Genomic DNA, 17,595 nt, shown 5'->3' on the forward strand with positions numbered 1-17,595 from the left:
CCTAAAAAGTAACAGTTTTGGACATATGAGGTTTCCACCCGACAGAGACGATATAGAAGTTTGTGTGAAAAAAAACATGAATTTTCTGAATTATATTACAAATAATAGTTGTAATAGGATTCAAATAAAAATATGAATAAATATTAATTGCGTATTACATAAAAGCAGGCTAGGTTAGTATGTATGTATGTATGTATGTATGTATGTATGCTTGATATTAAATTATTTTATTGCATCGATATATTCAGTATTTTGTCTTTCTTGTTTACAAGAACCGAGTCAGTCTGAGGACTCTGAGCGTTTTCTTTTTAGTTTTTTACTACACACAGGAGTGAAGGTGTTTTTCCATGGTCATACATTAGGTTATTAACCATATAAGAAATTATGGGTGAATATATTAAACCCTTGGTAATACCAGTTAAAACCAGTTCTCTCTCCTCGCCTCATCACAAGGAGGTCATGTATTGAGAGCATCTGCTTTCGGGAATGATGATGATGATAATAATAAAAATAAGAATAGAATTTTGACCTGGCACAAAAGGGAAGAAACCAGGGCACTTGTGTGGAAAGATTTTAAAGGCTTTAATAGTCTGGCTAATTAATGCATGGCAAGAATTTAAAGAATTTACTCCTATGCGTTGCGGCAACAATGCCTTCATCAGGATGACAGTAGACCGTACAATAAAGTAGACCTATTTGATCCTGCGGGGGAAATTAAGTTTTCAGCCCTCGGACCCAGAGTCTGTTCTTGTTAACGGGTTAGGGTTGCTGAGTAAGTTGTGATTCGCTATGCATGTGCGAGAGAGTGAGAAAAGAGAGAAAGGATGTGTGTGGGTGAGAGAGAGAGAGAAGGTCGGTGTGGGTTAGAGAGAGAGATAGAGAGAGCATGTTTTGCCCCTTTCCTAAAAGAGAAGTTGGCTAATGTAAGATTTATACACAGCAGCCTGTCTCTTTCACATGTCGCACAATGACGTCCTCTTCATCTTTCTCTGTGCTTCGTGTTGGTAGCTTAAAAACCACATTGATAACTTTTTTTTACTTTTCATACAAGCGTAAACCATTTTAACTTAGATTTTAAGAAACACCATCTGTCTCAACCATTTCCTTGCCAAAACGGGGTCATGTCCCTGCCAAAACAGCTCAGTAAAACCTGGTGGGATCCGGCTTAAACCAGATTCCAGCAGATGTTGGACCAAAAATAATAAGATCTAACAGGATGCAGGGATGAGTCATTGTGACAGAATGTGACACCCCCAAGGTTGCACAACCCAAATCGCTTTGATTGATTGTAATGGATTAATTGCATGTGTCACGTGCCAAGAGGTAGGGCCTCATGAAAGTATACAAATAAATAAATGCTACAATATCGAAAATACTGACTATACAGCCCTGCTATAAAATTCCATGTCTGATAATCATCTGGTAAAACTGGAGTTAAAAGGAGAGGTGCCCCCCCCCCACACACAAATACTCATACTTCATGTGAGAATGACTGTCAATCAGGCTTTTCATACTCCATACTGTTTGCCTTTAACTGCCTTCACAAATTTGAGGCCGGGGCTTATTTCATACAAATATTTTTTAAATCATATACCGCAACATCCAGTCAGTCCCAAATTAGAATTCGCATGTTGAGGGGCCCGTATAGAGCACACCTCCAAAATCGCTTTGACTTCTACTAATTGAGGGTGCCACCATTGTGAACAGATGCACCATCACAAATTCTATTTCCCCCCTCAGCTTGTTTCGTGTCCTGATGGCTGCACCCCACGACTGACACAGCCCTGGGTTGGCAACCAGGCCTGGTGGAGATCTGTGCTCAGAATGCACTTTCCTAGTTACATAGTATGTATCCAAGAGAGGGAAAGGCATTGCATTGGCCTATTTCCAGTTTAGTCTGAAGTGGTATACGTTTTAAAGTTGTACATACAATACATATTCTTGTTTTTGTTCTATAGACCAAAGACCATAGCGGTCCAGACTCCAGGTCATTTGTCAGAGCTGGTGGCCTGCAAAACCTATCCTGTGTGGGAGCAACAGAGGACTGTCCATGGAATGATTATATCACCACGCCATGCTGATAACATCAAATCTAGGCCAAAGAGTAACTCTCGATTTGTGAGCTGGCACCCCGTGTTTGGTTGTAAACCTGCAGGAGACCACAAAGGGTTGTGCCACTTGGCTATATAGCGGAGACCAAGAAACAGACACCATTCCAGGCCATGCTGATGACATCACATCTAGGCCAAAGAATACACCTCGACTGACACAGAAAGGACATTTACACCCATCATCAATCCCTACCAGCTCTGTTGAAATTCCAAGGTTGACCGCCCAGGAAAGGTTTACTACAAAAGTTTCTCGTTCATCTATTGGGTCTTCCCCACTGCTGGTGTCCGTTTTGTCTAACCCCATGGGTACGCCTCAAGGAATCCCATCTTTATTAAAAGCGGAAAATGTCAATGGTCATCTCCCACCTAGTTCAATGAGAGCCAGCAAACCAGTACACTTTCCCCATCGTCTTCTTGGCGCAACAAGTGTTTTCAGTCCAGTACACGAACCATAAGTAAAGCTATTCCAACTCTTCCTCAATCTTCAACTGACAAGGTGGCTCGTCCTCTGTCAGATGCTCAAATAATTTAACTTGTTAAAGAAAAGAAAAGATAGCAGAGTCTAGAACATTAAATCAGAGTAAGGGGGACATCACAGAGAGGCAGAATGTCAAATCGCCTGTGATTGAGAAGTCTTCTACAGTTGACAGTGAAGGGCATGAAGAGGATGAAGAGGTCCAAAAAATGTCATCACCCTGAAGATCTCATACATACAGGGGGAATCGTCGGACACCCAAACTAAATCAGACCGACAATATCATCATTTTACAGACGCCGAAAGTCCCCAAACTGGTCATGGATCCACCCATCCAAAGAGAGGGCCTTTTAGAACTATGCATCCATCCATATTATGTTGATACTGAAGATGGTTTTGAGATACAGCCGTGCCCTGAGTGTGTGAGAGAGAGAGGGTTGCAGCTAATAAAAAAGGACACCAATTATAATATCTCCTCCATACACAGAGTTGATTGCAGCCCAGCAGCAATCAATACAGTGAGCTTCCCACAACACAATGAGACGCAAGATGGACAAATAAACCGTCGACAGCGTGAGGAATTGATGGTGGATGAATCTCTATCATCTGTGTATGCAAATGCAGATTATGGTTATGACTGTTACAATGAAACAGAAGATGAGGTGGAGGATGATGATGATGACTGGGTGGTCTTTCCTGTGGCAATATCAAGCCTCAGATTTGAACCCACGGATGAAAGCCATGTCAGCACAGAAAGTGTCGAGCATGGAGAGGAACAAAGACAAGCTAGCAGAATGAGAATTCTATCTCCTTCTGAACTACGTGGCTCAAAATCTGCGCCAGCCTCTGCTTCTAACCAGATGGAAGTGTCTGAGAATCACTCTAATACTCGAACGGCAACGGCCAATGTACCAGACAGAAACAGGAGCCAACTTTCATGTAGAACGGCACCTCAGATAAGTTCACAGCACAGTGCTGCAATAGAGCTCAGCTCGGATGACTCTGATTGTCATGATGACAGAGGAGCGGTGAAGAGAGAAAAACCTTCGAAGAGAAAAAGCGTGGTCTCTGACTACTCTAAATCAAAGGCTGAAAGTGACCAACACCTCAACCAGCCAGCTGATTGCCAAAAGACGGGATTCATCTCACCTGAAATTGAGAGGGAACCATGTACACTTCAGAGAAGTCCACAGTCCAATTCTTCTGAAACTGAAGATAGCTCTGATTACTCATTGTCCCCACAACAACAAAATCGCTTAACAGTTTCTAATCAGTGCTGGGAAGATAGATCAAGTCCAAGCCCTTTATATAGGTCAACATCTGAGAGTGGTGATAACGGTGATGCTGCGGCGAGTCATCTGCACGAGAGCATGTCACATCAACCTGAATTAGAGAGAAAAAAGAGGATACATGATTCCATTTTAGAGAAGAATGACTCATTAAGACACCTTCCTGAATCTAGGGATAGTTCATCCTCAAGACATTATTTTAAGTCCAGAGAGGGATCCTTCTCAAAAGAACGTCCTTCTGTATACACTGGAAATTCTGATTCAGAAAGAGAAAAGCCTTTCATTTCCAGAAAAAGTTCAGCTTCTACAAAAGAGAGTGTTTCTAAATCCAGTGATCCGGGCCTACCAACCTCCAGAAACAGTTGGGAGAATCATCAGCTGAGTCATCTGCACAAGAGCATGTCACATCAACCTGAATTAGAGAGACAAAAGAGGATACATGAGTCCATTTTAGAGAAGAATGACTCAGGAGGACACCTTCCTGAATCTAGGGATAGTTCATCCTCAAGACGTTCTTTTAAGTCCAGAGAGTCATCCTTCTCAAAAGAACGTCCTTCTACATACAGTGGAAATTCTGATTCAGCAAAAGAAAAGCCTTTCATTTCCAGAAAAAGTTCAGATTCCACAAAAGAAAGTGTTTCTAAATCCAGAAAGGGCCTACCGACCTCCAGAAACGGTTTGGAGGATATCTCCAGGGAAGGCCAGTCTACTATAGGCCAGTCTCATTCTGCCTCCACAATGTCATCTTCTGCAACTTCAGGGAGGAAAAAAATTACAAGCAATTGGCTTTCCTCTTATATCCCGAGATTCTCGACCAAGATAAGAGCAAGAGGCAAGAGGACCACTGTGGAAACAGATGAAGAGGAGCAAAGGACTAGTCCTACACATTCCAAATCTACGCAGTTGAAAGACCGTTATAATGATAAGAAAACTAGACCTCCCAGACAGAGACACAACTCTCGTGAATCTGCTCACCCTCTGAGGAAGAAGAGCATGGATGAGGCCAAGGAAGAGACCCAACGGAAGTCAACCCCCATACATCCGATCTCACGTGAACAAAGTACGCCTCTTTTAGTTTTATTGTTCATAGCAATCTATGAATGACAAAAAAGCATGTAGTTTGTTTTTAATATATCATTGCTGTCGGGCAGAAACCTCTTATCTCCATATTTTAACTTGTTGTGTTTTTCCGCAAATAAATGCCCTACTTGATCATACTGCAGCGTCACGCAAAGGCATCAAAAGTAGCAGATCTACAAGCTCGGCTTTTGATGCGTTTGAATTTGAATCGTGAAAAGTAACAGTTTTGGACATATGAGGTTTCCACCCGACAGAGACGATATGGAGTTTTAAAGGGGGAGTCTGTCTGACTATCTGTCTTATTACAGATAGCTCGAAGAGTTTTGCAGGTTACAAGTGGCCACAGCAGAATATGCCAAAGAGGTATGAGGAGGAGGAATTATTTTTCTTGCACTCTCACGCAAGTGATCTAATCAAACAACCGAACCAACGGTGCCAGTTTCAGGTGCTGATGTAACCCCTTCCTTTGCTTTATTCCCTCCTCTTTGTGTCGTAGGTTGACGCCACAGTACGCTGGGAGTGATAGAGCTACTGAAATTGGTCGTGATTGTGATTGTGATTGGTCGAAAAAGACACCTTCCGGGGACAGAATATACAACAGACGTCCCACCATATAGACTTTATTTTTGTACTTGTACACTATACTGTACAATTATAATGATTATTTGTAATGCCTATTATGAAAAATGATATACAGCTTTTTATATGTATTAACCAGCTCAGTGACATTGTGGTTAGCATGTCCGCCCTGAGGCGGGGAGGTCAAGCAAGCCCCCAGAACCGAGATGGAGCAGTGAAGCGCATTGGACATGCTGGCCGTTCGTAAGTACTGCAGCTTATTACGGCTAGGGCCAGACGCATTAACGAGCGAGAAAGCGGTTTCGACCAATGGGCTCCCAAAATACGTCACAGAGGCCCCAAATAGGCCCCGCCCGTTGCGCTGGGTGAGCAACTACATACAAGTGAATGGGCGGGGATTTCCGGTGCCCGCTCTATAATTTTTTACTCTATGAGGTTAAGTCATACAGATGACTATAAAAATGATACCCAATGCCTCCCTGTTTGGCACTCAGTATCAAGTGTTGGATCGAGGGTCATGTCCAGGGCATGTACCTCCACATCAAGCTGCCTTAAGCTAAGGAAACAGGAGATAAGCTCTTGACCTATGGGTCACATCATGCTATTATGGATTTGAGTACACATGACATTATATTTTTTCTACTTGTGCACTATACTGTAATACTATTAGTCTGATTATGTGTAATGCATATTATGTAAAATGACATATTGTACAGCTTTATATACAGATGGGTGACAAATTAAAGGAAAAACCTGAATTACGTGCTCGGGTGGCACAGAGGTAAAGTTAGCCTGGTTCCAGACCATAGACCCCGCCCACTCTCTGAGTGGATTGCCTCTCTTGGTCTGGTGTTGTAATGTGAACCTAGGATTTATTCGTTACAAACATGTATTGTCCAATGAGAGTCGGAGGTGGGGGTGGGGATCCCTTGTGATTGGTTTAGGGAAATTCGAATCCCCTCCCCCTTGTAATCGCCTACACTGGAGCCAATGTCAGACTGAAGCTCCACGCAGCTTCAGTCTGATAATCAGGCTAGGGTAAAGTGTATGGCCACCACCAAAGAGGCTTTCAAAGCTACATAGCTCACCATGTTTAGCTGATTGTCTCATCAATGCGTGTTGTTGTCCATTGAGAGATTTGATACTATAGCTTTGAAGTATTCCACAGGTTTTTCCTTTAAGTGCCTATGGGCTGCCTCCAAGTGTTGCTGCAGTTTTGATGGCTTCATAGATCAGTTTGACAGCACTATCATCCGTGTTGTGTCAATTAAAGGTTTTTTGTTTGCTTTTTTTGGTGTGCTTTTTTCAATTTATCTTTGCCAATAATACGTTGGATTCATGTTGATGTGTATTTTCAGACATTTTACTTTTTTAACACAAAACAACAAAACAATTTGTCGGGCCCCCTGTAGTAACTCTGAGGACCCACTAGGGGTTACAGACCCAGTGTTGAAGACCCATGTTCTAGGGGGGTTCAAATCCACTGCGGTACATCTGGCTTTGCAGAGCGTCTATACGAACAAAATGTCCTGTGTTGGTAGCGTTGGTTTTGACACCTAATTTTGATTCAGTTTTAGTCAGTCTTTTCAATCAAATTCCATTTTGTTTTAGTCATATTTTAGTCATCTGAAATGTTTTACTGTTAGTCTAGTTTGAGTTGACTAAATATCATAAGATTTTAGTCGACTAAATCTACAGTTGATTTAGTCGACTAGAATGTATTTTGGCGGTGCCTTGATGGCGTCGTAACTCGTAATGGCTGATTTTACACTTGTTTGCGTGCTGAAAATAGCAGATCTACAAGCTTACACCGGCCCGAAGTGAATTGTAACATCCGTGGCCATGGGGTAGCACTTTATATTTGAAATCTGAACGTTAATGTAGATGTAGGGCTGTAAATGGAGAACGTGCAACCACCAGGTTGAAGTTTCGTCAATACAGGGGGTGATACAGTGACTCGCTCTGGTTCTAAAGATTATATATGTTTCGTCGTAAGACTGTGTTGCATGCCCAAACATCACTGATGTACAAGCTCACAGCGACGCATTGTGAGCTTTGAGATCAGGTTTTTTGGGAATTTTGTTTTTAACCTACAGTACAAGTAAAATAATTTAATTAAGGGAAAGAGAGTACAAATGGTACCAATGGAATGAATGGATCCTTAAGACTGTTAAATTAACACTGATAATTTTAGTGTGCAGACAGATTTGGTAATCCGTCTGTTTTTTGCAGACAGAAGCTAACAAAAGCAGGTAATGTTAAGCAGTGAAATAAACAATAAATAAACTGAGCAACATCCTGAGTATCTTGGACCTCTTCAATGATAGTCTGAATAACTGACACTGGTGAGAGTATCTTAGCCTGAAGCTTAAAAACCTGCTATAGTTTTGCTCACACTGTTGCAGAGATACATTTCTGGGATTTTGTGGGTTCAACTGAAAAACGCCTTTGCAAGGAAAAGACCTTCAAAAAAAGGTATTTCCCACTCTATCATAAAGTTCTCTCACTGAGAGTGATGAACAGCCTGTGACAAGTATAGATTATTGAAGATATACAGAGAAACAACATGTTGGGTACAGATCAGTGTTTAAAAACAGCTTCAGTTATGTTGAACCTCTGCCTTATATCGAGTATCGGCTGGGGTGGTTCATGTTTTAAATGTTTAAATCAGTGGTTCTCAACCTTTTCTGTGTCAGGGTCCCCTCAAAATCATTGAGAAGAAGAATTTCCGACCCACCCATCTGACCACTTAACATGGCAGTGTGGTCAGATGGGTGGACTTTCACAGCATGCATCACCAATAAAATCCCAGTGTTTTGCCAAGTATGTGGGGGCCCACTTGCAATAACCTGACCGCCCACCAGTGTGCCCAGGCCCAAAGGTTTAGAATAGCTATTTTTAAACTAGAAATATTGTTCCTTGAAGAAACAATGTGGGCTCGCTTTAAAGCCAAAAAAATAGTAGTTATAAAAAGTAAAAATTCAGTTGGACTTGGTATATCTGTCTTTGTGTTGTGTGTGTGTGGGCGTAGACTTGCCTCCGGTTGATCAGATCGGGAGCAACCGTTATCATTCTCCTATTTGTCATCATAGGCCATATTGTCTAGGTCCTTTTCGTTCAGTTTCGTTCCCATCAAGTGGACCTAAATAATCTCTGCTTCTTAAAAAAGGTCTATTGGTAGTAAGTAAGAAAAAAAATTACCGACATCTGATCTGGCGCAGTATTTTTATAATTAGTGTTTAAAAGTCGGTACTATTTTCTTAGCAGCGTCGTAATACTTTCAAAGGGGTGGTGCGGTTTTTGGCACGTGATTCCCGTTACAACCAATGGGGTCGCCTCTATTTCCACCATTTCCTGCAACAACAGCCATAGCAACGGTAAAGGTCCTTACACACCGGCGAATGTGGCGAATATACGCAAAATTCGGACTCGTTCCGAATAATTAAAAGACGCTTTTTCGCTTCGCTTTTCCGCTTTTTCGCGCCATGTACGCTTGCATTGACTTTATAAGGTTTTTAAAAAAAGCGTATTATTCGCACGAAAAGATCGCCCCGGTGTGTAAGGACCTTTAACGTCTGAAGAAAATAAGTCAAAACAAAGAAAATATCCTTCAAAAGCACGGCAAAAGGACTCGAAACGATGCTATATGAATCTTATGTCTGTCCAGAAAGAAGAGGTTCAGGAATTTACACGGACAAGATGGGATACATGTACAACAAGCCATGGATACGCGACGGTCGTCTGTCCCGACCGAACTTCAACCAGGTGTTTGCACTTTTCCATTTACGGCCCGTACATCTACATAAACGTTCAGATTTCAAATATAAAGTGCTTACCGCATGGCCATTGATGTTAAAATTCTGTATGGTCCCGCAGAAATACCCGTATATTCCGTATTGTTCAATAAAGAGTATTCTTAACCGATCGGTGGCCATTTTCTCACAGATTTATAATGTATCAGAGTGCAATACACCTCCCATCCGATAGGGTCGCGTGGTTGAAAGGATATGGTGAAAATGGCCACCGATCGGATTAACAGGCTTTTTATTGAATAATACGGAAGATACAGGTACTTCTCTGGGCCCGTACATAATTGTAACATCCATGGCCATGGGTAAGCATTTTAAATCTGAAATATGAACGTTTATGTAGATGTACAATGGAGAAAGTGCAAACACTTGGTTGAATGTTTCAAGGCAACTACAGAACGTGCGTCAACGTTACTTATATAAACATCAACATTGTGTGGATATGGGTTCTTACAAGCCTCCTGAGGACGCTGGGTTTCATGCAACATTCTACCAGCGTGTTATTGACAAAAATACATTAATGTGATTAATGTGAGAGGAAAACGGCAGAAGGATCAACTCTCTCAAACAGAAACGTCAGCAGGTGAGCCACACACACACACACACACACACACACACACACACACACACAGGGGGGGGGGGGCTCACATTTTAAAATGAGACTGAAATAATGTATTGTGTTATCAGATAAAAGCATTGAAAACAGCAGATCTACAAGCTCACAACACATCACAAAGCGTTGTGAGCTTGTAGATCTGCTATTTTCAATAGATTTATTTGGGGGGAGACACATTTTAACATGAGACTGAAATCATTTTTTATGTTATCACATGAAAAAAAGTCAATTGAAAATAGCATATCTACAAGCTCACAACACGTCGCGTTGTGAAAGTAAAACTACCTCAAAATTCTACTTGAGTACAGTAGCCTACTTGAGTAAATGTACTTAGTTACTTTACACCACTGAAAGTACAGGTACTAAAAAAAACGTACAGTACTCAAGTGAATGTCCACCACTGCATCTCACCAGTGCTGATAAAGCCCATAAGCTAATTGGCAATATGGCCAAGTAAGAGATTGTAAACAAAACATGGATGTCGGAGACGGTGTTACTTATACCCATAGAGTACTGAGTGACATGTTTATTGTATCGTGAAGACATATGCCAGGATTATGTGAATGTAACCTTACTGCACCTATAATATTTGTGTCCCTGTATGTTTCTCCTTTATGTGAACATAAATAAATGGTTAAAATGTGTATGTGTATGTGTATGTGTGTGTGTGTGTGTGTGTGTGTGTGGGGAAATGAACCACCCTTCGCTGACCGCTACAAGATCTTCTGTGAGAGTCATCCGCCATGGCTTATACAGTAGTTGACCAAGAGGTGCTGAAAATAAACCAGCTATGAAGGATGTTCGTAAACACAGTGAAGAAGCATGAGGATCTTGATGCTTCAAACTACAGGTAACTCAAATACCATGTGTGTCTTTGACAGTTCTGGGAAACAAAACAAAAACCTTTATGCTGAAAAGTATATTATAGATGTATTCCCTCACAAAAACGTCTATGAGAGTATATTTAAACTAAATTGGCTATCATTGTTAATACATCTTTATTTATACACTTGTGCTCATCTTTCCCTAACATTTTATGTTCCAGGCAGGATAAATTGAAGTGGAGGTTGACCCCTGATTTCCCCCAGCTGGTTTTTCACTGCCCTACCAAGTGCAACATCTCTGAACATGTCCTCCTAGGTATTTTAGGAAAAAGGTTTGGTGATGCAGGGCTGCAAGACATACTCATTGAGTCAAGTTGGTGCCCCAAATCCATCAATGGTGTGATCAGTTGTTGGATCAGTGGTCATCCACAGGAGATGCAGTCTGCACTTTCATATTTTGTCTTATTTGTATACTATTGTTGCACTGTCAACCAACATTTCTCTGTTCATACCTGTGAGTGACACAGAAGGCCTGATCTGGGGGGTGGGTGGGAGGGTTGATGTACAAATGACACATGCTGTGACACACTGTGGTATTTTAATAAACATTTCATACCATATGTTGTAATAATTTGGAGCTTTAGTGTATTTATTTTACTCTAGTCCATTTTTGGCATTATTCCAATCTAGGGGGCTGATTTTCAGCCATTTTGGGCCAAGGAGTGCTGCTTTTTTTCTCCTACCTTTCAGTACACAGTAGGTTGTGACATTTTCTATGTATGAAATATAAGCTTTTTTTAAGTTAAATTGGAGCTTTACAAAATTATTGGAGCTTGTACCAAAGTAAAAGTACTACAATTTTCAGAAAATAGCCAATCTACAAGCTCATAACGCGTCACATTGTAGATCGGCTGTATGTGGTCACTGTAGGTTTTGTATTAATAATAAAATATGCAAAGTAACAAGTAACTAAAGCTGTCAAATGCTGTCATTGTAGTGGAGTAGAAGTAACAAAAATGGAAAGGAAAGTAAAAGGACCTCAAAATTAAACTGTGCATTGTAAGCACTTGCATAGTACTTGAGTAAATATACTTAGTTACTTTGCAGAACCACTGAGCAGCCAATGACTGACAGATTAGGCAGCACCAGCTGCTACTGATTGCTAGAGTGCTAGAGTGAAGAGAGACATGGGTTTATATTAATGGTCTTAGCTTAAAATGTATACATCACACAACTTAGACCTTTGGATTAAATTGGAGAGCAGACCCTTGCGAACTTGGTGATGTAAAAAACATATCTGTAGTGTAAAAAATGCGGCCGCAGTGACTTTACGAAAACATGGGGCATTTCTCATCTCAAGTGAAAGAAAAAGGAGTTTTCAGTTGAAATAACATTGACTTTCCCATAGACTTTTTGGTGTGTTTAAAGTTAATTATTTCAAAAACTACAAATTATTTCAAAAAGAAAAATACAAGAACACATGTCCACAGTAAGCTGGATTTTTTAAAGTTTGAATGGAGTTTAAGTGAAAGTATGTGGGAGTAGTTGGTGCCATACTTTTTGCGGAGAATAAATAAATAGTGAGGATATCTATAGTGTGCAGCGAGCCCACAATTAAGAAAATAAAAAGGTTTGCACTTAACTCTGGAGAGTCTTAAATATATTGCTTGTTTTATAGGGGATGAAAACAATGTGTGATCTTGTAATGTAAAAAGTTTTAATAAATGTTTTATTGCAGATCTGTCTCTGAGTTTTATCTAACAGTTGAAGAGAATGTAATGCACTGTTGATTAATTGGATTAAACTAATTTGCATTTAACAATGAAATAACTGTAAAAAAAAAAACTCTACAATAACATATTGTATTATAAGTATTTACAGCTATTTACTGGCAGCAAAAGTTGCCAGTAGCTGTAAATGGATTTTACAAAAACTTTTTTTTACAGTAACAAACTGCAAACCACTTATACTCTGATTTACTGTAATTCATTTTTACAGTAACTTCAGTAGCTATTACAGTACTTTTATATCTGAATGACCGTGAAAGACAGTTCTTTATCGGGGCACAGATGGAAGGAGCTTCAGTCACAAAGACCAACTGGCTAGTGTTTCAATAGGAATTGTGACTAAATTTACTTCTGCATTTCAATCTGTAGGAAAGACTTCAGTGAATAGGGTTGAAAAGTGCACAATCAAAGACTGTGATGCGTGACGTGTGCATTACTGCAATATGTAAGGAAAAACATATTAAAGGGGTAGTTCACCCCCCAAATAACTTTTTTTCTATTGATAAATTTAGCCCCATTGATTCCGGTAGGAGACACAAATGCATTTGTGTCTCCTACCGGAATCAATGGGGACACATTTATTATAATCAAATTATTGGCTTAGGAATGTGACAAAAACAAAAAAATATCTATGAATTCAAGGCTCCAGATGGTCAGTAATCAATAGAAAAAAAGTTATTTTGGGGGTGAACTACCCCTTTAAGCTCTTCTTCAGCTGACGATGTTCAATGCTAGATGCGATGAGTCCATCGACATAGAGAGGGAGTTATGGTGAGGTTTCCTTGCACAAACCCCTCATTAAAAACTCAACTAACATTTGAGAGTTCGGTGTTTAAAAAAAACACTGATCTTGGGATATGTTCACTTTGTGGTCATTTTCTGGGCATGAGTTCATGGGCATGAGTTGAGCTCATACTGTATGTCCCCTTAGAGGGCACAAATAGACATCAGAATGAAGTTATACAGAGTGTTGTTCCGTCCTCTGGTAAAAAGCAAAACAACTCTGTGCTTTATTGTCATAAATTGCACCCTTCTACCATATGAATCTGTCATTCATAAGTATTGATGTAATTCACATGTAGTCTACTTAAACCCTCTATTCTCAGTAAAATGGACCTACATTTCGTAGTAGTAGTTTTCCATTCATTGGCAATTCAGTGTTGTTGTAGCCCACAAGACCACTTTAGGATATTGACTGATTTAGCAGATTATACAAAATGTATAAATTGAAATCACCCTACTATTGGGGGTGGGGGTAACACTTTAAAGGCGACTTGTACTCTACCATACTGAGGTACTAGTTATATTGTATTAACATACTCTACTATACAGATGTACTAATTATATTGTACTAACATACTCTACCATACAGATGTACTAGATATATTGTACTAACATACTCTACCATAGAGATGTAATAGTTCATTAACATACTCTACCATACAGATGTAGCCTACTAGTTATTTTGTATTAACATACTCTACCATAGATGTAGCCTACTAGTTATATTGTATTAGCATACTCTACCATACAGATGTAGCCTACTAGTTATATTGTATTAACATACTCTACCATACAGATGTAGCCTACTAGTTATATTGTATTAGCATACTCTACCATACAGATGTAGCCTACTAGTTATATTGTATTAACATACTCTACCATACAGATGTAGCCTACTAGTTATTTTGTATTAACATACTCTACCATACAGATGTAGAGCCTACTAGTTATTTTGTATTAACATACTCTACCATACAGATGTAGCCTACTAGTTATTTTGTATTAACATACTCTACCATACAGATGTAGCCTACTAGTTATATTGTATTAGCATACTCTACCATACAGATGTAGCCTACTAGTTATATTGTATTAACATACTCTACCATACAGATGTAGCCTACTAGTTATAGTATTAACAACATACTATACCACTGCACATGTACTAGTAATACTTTACTAGAAAGAAAATCACACTTTAGGTGTGTGCAGAATGTTGTTATGATGAAAATGAAAGAGATTTTTTTGTTTTGTTTTTGGTGACTCCATACAGTACATGAGTAGGAAAGTAGTAGTTGAATAAAAGCATTATGTAAAAACTAGAAAAAGTGCTCCTCTGAGCACAGGTCTAAGCCAGGTCAGGTAGGTTATTGTGGGCCTGCAATGTTGGATGGAATATTAGAAATCCATCAGATCCGTCTTGAATATGTGACGGTGGCCAACTGTGTCACATTTGACTTGCCAATTTAATGGCACCCTTTTTAATCCTTTCAATTATATCCACATTGGATTCACAACAATAAAATATAAGTTACACATTAAAGTGCGGGGTGCATAATTATCGTGAATACCAATGGAACAAATCACTTGCAGACTATGCCACTCAGGTTTGTTGTAGGAGCCTAAGAACTCCTCTACTAACACCTTTCTTTTCAGGCTCTACACAGGTTCGAGTTAAAACCTGGTAAGTACTTAGACTTAGTTGAGAACAACACTTTTAAAAACCCAGGAGGAAACGGAGACTGACAAATGGCTAAAAAGGGTGAATATACATTTATTTAGAATTTCCCTAATACAAGAGGCCTCTGTGCCTTTAAAATACAAATAAGAACGAAAACACATACAATCCTAAAATAATCCTATGGCGCCAACTAACTAACTAGAATGCAATACAAAAGACAATGGGGCTGGAACTGTGGTCCCTCTTACCGCCCCAATGCACTGGTCTTTCTCGGGTTTACACTCGGCTTCCTCACCAGCTCCTACACACAACCTTCCTCCTCGCTGTCTGCTTTTTGAATGAGAGCGGGCTCTAGTTCATGCCCTGCTCACCGCGCCCTCCTCGCTCTCAATTGGCCGCCGGTGACGTCGCCTACTAGGGGATTGGGCAGCGGGGACCACGCCCGAGTGTCCGTCAGCGTCTCAGCTGTTAGCTGTCATTGCCACTCAGACTGCTGCTAAGTGGCTTGGGGACCGGGGGAAAACATTGTCCAACAATAAACGAATACATTATACATTAAGACATCATAATACAGGCTTTAAAGAGGGGTTAAGAGATGAAAAACATGCATAAATAAATAACAGAAAAATTATAAGAATACCCTGTTTTCCCCCCTGCCACAATTACATGACTAAAGAGATGTACCGATTTGTGTGATGTTTGGACAAAATCTGTGGGAGCAATATCAAAATTTGGCCAGGTTTTTCCTTGGCCTCTAGGGAGTGTGCAGTTATAGGTATATTTATAGTGCCACCATGAGGCTGATTTGAAAAATATATGGTGGCATTTCTTCCTTGGCCTTGTGGGAATGTGCGTGTAAAGTTTCACGGCAATTGCACGCTGCATTCATGATTTGAGGCATTTTGTTGGCTTCCAAAGTTTCCAGGAGTTCAAACTTTAGAAGGCAATCATAGCAAATCAGAATGAAATATGAAAAATTGTACAGATCCGTCTTGATCACATGACTATAGAGATAATGTGTACCGATTTGCGTGATGTTTTTACAAACTCTGTAGGTAGTAGTAATATCAAACAATATGTTTTGCAAAAATCGGCCTCCTGGTGGCGCTATAACAGGCTGATCTGAACATTTTGGGGCAGAGGTTCTGCTCTGGAATCCAGGAAGTTTGTGTGCACGGTTTCACCGGAGATTAGCTCTTCACAGACAGGCGGAGTACACACACACATAAGACGGACGAACGGACAGGGTGCAAAACATAGTCTCGGCCACCCCTTCGGCCTGGGGGAGATCTTTTTGGATGTGGTCCCTAACATCTGCAGTGGAACAATGGGCCATACAACTCAGTGAGACAGTCGCCCACGACAAAGGTCCCCGTGTTTAACCTGTGTTAAACCTGTGGGACAGTTACCAGATGGTGTAGAATACAGTTGTACACCCAGTCACACCTACAAAGTACATGCAACTTGCAACGCAGTTGTTAAAATGTATCAGTAATGCAAAGATAATATCACTCTAACCCATATATGAAAAAAACAATGGCCAAAACAAACACACAAAACTAAAACATGGTTTGTGACTGCATACAATTTTGCACCTGAAAATCTCCAATAGTCTACAGCAAGGCAACCTTAAGCATGGGTGCCAACACATTGGCACAGGGGAGGGTGATCACTGGCACACTGGCATAAGTGTGAGAGAGAGGTTTTTTCTTTAAAAATTAAAATTAAATAAAAAAGATTAGTCAGTTAAATTAAGTCCCCTCACAATAATACTAATTACATCCTGCAAATATTTCTACATGAATTCAAACTCCTAACTCTGACTGGGGAGGGATTCTGGGAGATCGGTGGGTTATTGCGGTTATTGAGTCTAAAGGTGGCAATACACTACGAGATAATCGGGCTAAAAAACAACCCTCACGAGTATCGGGGGGGCGTGTCTACCCCAGCCTAGATCGGGGGCGAAACTCGGGCATAAACATCGTCTAGTGTGAGGGTTCAAAGATCCAATCTGAACCCTCCCGAGTTGCTCACAAGACGATCGGGGCCACTCCGATCACGTTCAAAATAGTTTGATATTTCGAGTGAAAAACCCTCCCCTCGGGTGAACCCCCCCTCCCCCCTTTTTTGACATCGTCAAAATCATTTTCAAAAATGTTTGATATTTATCTGGATCGCTACTGGAACACCTGGCGCGGGTCGGACCGAGAGAACCCCGCAATGCCACACACACACACACACACACACACACACACACACACACACACACACACGTTGTTTATGTAGGATGGACAATCATGTGCAGCTGCGGTGGATCCATGTTTTATATTAAAATACATTATTTTGATAATGATTTTATGATTTTCATTTTAAAATATGGACTGACAGTCCTATAGCTATAATGTCCATAGAGAATATATCCCCACCTGAAAGATGCTTATTAAACTTTATAACTTGCCTGGTACCATACCATGCATGCTTCATCTTGCCGTCTAAAATTATATTCCTTGGCTTGCAAACAGCCAAAACGTGTGTAGCCGATGAAACACAATGGCTTTGCA

At 40.4% G+C, this 17,595-nt stretch overlaps 2 long non-coding RNA genes across 3 annotated transcripts in view; one reads left to right on the forward strand and one right to left on the reverse strand.

Moving 5' to 3' along the window:
- Positions 1 to 6,755, forward strand: part of LOC308088720 — a 7,169-nt gene extending 414 nt beyond the window's left edge. The window contains exons 2-5 of one of the 2 annotated variants that reach the window (XR_013933462.1): positions 1,741 to 1,845; positions 1,959 to 4,935; positions 5,264 to 5,318; positions 5,452 to 6,755. This is a non-coding gene — a long non-coding RNA (uncharacterized lncRNA). The remainder of the gene's footprint in view (positions 1 to 1,740; positions 1,846 to 1,958; positions 4,936 to 5,263; positions 5,319 to 5,451) is intronic. The other variant, XR_013933463.1, reaches the window with a different exon arrangement.
- The window catches only part of LOC308089548, a 204,518-nt gene that overhangs the window by 66,492 nt on the left and 120,431 nt on the right, over positions 1 to 17,595 (reverse strand). The window lies entirely within an intron of this gene.

This window comes from Gymnoscopelus braueri (assembly GCF_963280865.1).
Source record: "Gymnoscopelus braueri genome assembly, chromosome: 7".
Classification (NCBI taxonomy): Eukaryota; Metazoa; Chordata; class Actinopteri; order Myctophiformes; family Myctophidae; genus Gymnoscopelus; species Gymnoscopelus braueri.